This window comes from Triticum dicoccoides, chromosome 4A, assembly GCF_002162155.2.
Source record: "Triticum dicoccoides isolate Atlit2015 ecotype Zavitan chromosome 4A, WEW_v2.0, whole genome shotgun sequence".
Lineage (NCBI taxonomy): Eukaryota > Viridiplantae > Streptophyta > Magnoliopsida > Poales > Poaceae > Triticum > Triticum dicoccoides.
In genome coordinates this window covers 360,293,202-360,296,398 of record NC_041386.1, presented here as the reverse complement: position 1 = coordinate 360,296,398, position 3,197 = coordinate 360,293,202, and positions in this window count along the sequence as shown.

Sequence of the window (3,197 nt, the reverse complement as noted above, 5' to 3'; positions counted from 1 at the left end):
ATCTCTAGTGGGACACCATGTAGTGATACTATTCGAGAAATATATAAGTCAGCAAGCTGACTAGCAGTGATACTCTCTCGAACAGGAAGGAAATGAGCCACTTTGGAAAGATGGTCAACGACTACGAAGATAGCGTTATTCCCTCTCTTGGTCCTAGGAAAGCCGGTGATGAAATCCATACCAACTTTATCCCATTTCCACTAAGGAATAGCTAAAGGCTGAATGGTGCCAGTAGGCCTTTGATGCTCTGCCTTAACGCGACGACAAATGTCGCAGTTAGCAATGAACTGAGCAATTTCTCTCTTCATCCTAGTCCACCAGAATCTCTGGCGTAGGTCCTGATACATCTTAGTACTACTAGGATGAATCGTGAGTGGAGATTCATGGGCCTCCTTAAGGATCAGTAGTCGAAGATCCTGCTTCTTGGGGACCACCAGGCGGTGCCCAAAGAAAACAACACCTCGATCATTTATAGAGAAACTACCAGCAATACCTTTGGCAATGTTTCTCTTTGTCACATCCCTAGTTCTAGTAATTCCTAGTGCTCGCATCTGGTGTTGCATCATGTCTACATTACTTGGAAAGTTGAAATAGGGATGACAGAAACCCCCAGCACCCCTCAATCCAACTAGGGTTTACTAAAATCTTTTTCAATGAACCTGAAATGACCTTCTAAAATGTTCATCATCTTTGCCTTGGTCTAGAACCTCTAACAAAAATGGTGCACACTTTTCTAGGACATCATGAGGTCACTGGATTAAATCATATGCTATTTGCATTTGGACATTTAAATGCTACTAAATATTTTAAATAACCAAGTAATCCCAAACTGAAATGTTCCATGTTGGATATGTTCTAAAAAGTGGGCATGTGCAGTTTGTTGATTTTTGGAAATGCCTAAGTATTTTTAGAAAAGCCACAAACTTGCAGAAATAAAGAAAACAGAAAAAAAATAAAATAAAGCCACAAACTGTGCTGGCCCGTGCTAGCCAGCTACTTCGTCCCCACCAGGCAGGCAGGGAGGTGACGCCGGCGTGCGCGAGCTCGCCACCACGTCAGCTGCTTGCCACCCGCGCCCCTGGACACACGAGCAAGCTCCACGTCGCTGCCCCGACCCCCCAGACACCTCGCTCACTCCTCTGTCTCTCTCCCTCGTCCTCTCCCAACATGGGCGACGCTGCTGCACCCACGCCATCGTGAAACTCACGTCCACCGTCGTCCCCGCGCCACACCGCTGTGTCCACGAGCTCCACCATCGTCTACTTCGTCGAGCTAGCCGAGCCCCGAGCGCTCGCACGCTCTACTTCGTCATCTTTGACCTCGTCTTCACCAAACGCCGCCGGAGTTCCCCTTCGCCATCACCGCCGCACCAGCTCGTCCCCGACCTTGCCGTCTGCCTCGTTGTGATTGTCGTGAGCCAGCTACCTCCTCCCCCTTCCCGTTCTCGCTCTTGAGCACCACAACAACTGCACCGAGCTCGGCCGCACCCGCCACCGCCACCGCATGTCGCTGTCGAGGCCACAACCACGTTGGCTTGATTCCGAGCACACCATCATCTTCACCGCACTCGCAGATGCCCATAGCACCTGCCCACGCGCCTCGCTGTGCCTCATAGCGACGAATTCGACCTCGCCTGAACTCCGGTGACCACCAAGGTTGTCGCCGACGATGTTTCCGGCCACCCCAGCTCCACCCACTGCCACCACTCGATGCGGCTCACTCCCCGCATCACGTAGATGTGCTCCGCCGTCGTTTTGGTCGCTGGAGCACGACTCCCACATTGCCCCACCGTGTTTCGCCTCGCCGGCGGCTAAACACCGGCGAGTTTGACCCCGCTGACCAAGTTGACCCCGGGTGGCCCCAATTTGACCCCCTGGGTCTATGACAAGTGGGACCTGCCTGCTAATTAAGTTAGGATTAGGACTAACTAAAAATTAGTTAGACTAATGACACTGACACACGGGACCCACTGGTCAAGTTTGACCTGGACTGTCCCCGTTGAATGCTGACGTCACCCTGACGCACTGCTGACGCAATAAAGCATTTACTAGATTTATTCTTATATAGGAAATTCCAAAAAATACTACAAACTTCAAAAATTCATAGAAATTAATCTGTAACTCCAAACGCAAAGATTTATATATGAAATTTGATAAGAAAAATCCAATCTATCCATCTGTACCATTTTCATACATGTTGGAACAACTTATAGTGGCTGATCAGGGCAAATCATATGTTTGGCATTTAAAGAAACACATATGGAGTTTGTATTTGAACCTTTGGTTCAAACCAACTTCATTTAACTTGCTGCTAGCTGCATTAGCCAACACACTCATATTGCCATGTCATGATCATGCATAATATTATGCATTGCATTGATTGTGTTTTCCTTCTCTGTTGCTGGTATTTGTTCCCTCGCGATAGACGTGCTTTCGACGATGAGTTCGATGACACCGATGAAGAGATATATTATCTTCAGAAGTGCCAGGCAAGCAAAACCCCCTTGTTCATTCCGATAAAATCCCACTCTCTCGCTCCTGCTCTCTTCTTTTGCATTAGGACAACAACGACTCAACTGTTACATGCTACAGTAGTTGAAACCCTTTCCTCTGCATGACCTGTCATTGCCACAGTAAACAGATGAAACCCACTAGCATGAGTAGGAGTTGTTTGAGGCCTGATGTGCCTACTCATTCATGCTTGTTTGTCATGCTTGCTATTGCTTAGAGTTGTGTCAGGTCTAATTCATCGAGGATGAATTGGGAAGTTGTGAACATGTCCTACTGTGTGTGAGCTAAGTGTGTGAACACGATTTGGTAAAGGTAGTGGTGAGAGGCCATGTACTCCTACATGGTGGGTTGTCTCATTGAAACCGTCCTCAGGAATTGAGTTCTGTGTTTGTGATCCATGAACAGCTACTACCACACATTGGGCCCGAAACGAATGGACCCTCTCGACTTATTAACTTCCCTTGCCCTCTGTCCAGGAGTTGCAAATAGTTTCTGGTGTTTGTAGGATATATGTTGCAGGCTGTGCATGGTGCTGACCCTAGGGGTGGGCTATGATGCGGTAGATACACCATGGCACGGTGTACCGGGCACCCGTTTGGTGTCTCGGGAACCCTGCACACATCGTTTGGGGCTGTGAGAGAAACCCTGGCCGGATCTCCTCACGGATGGAACCTGAATAGGCAATAA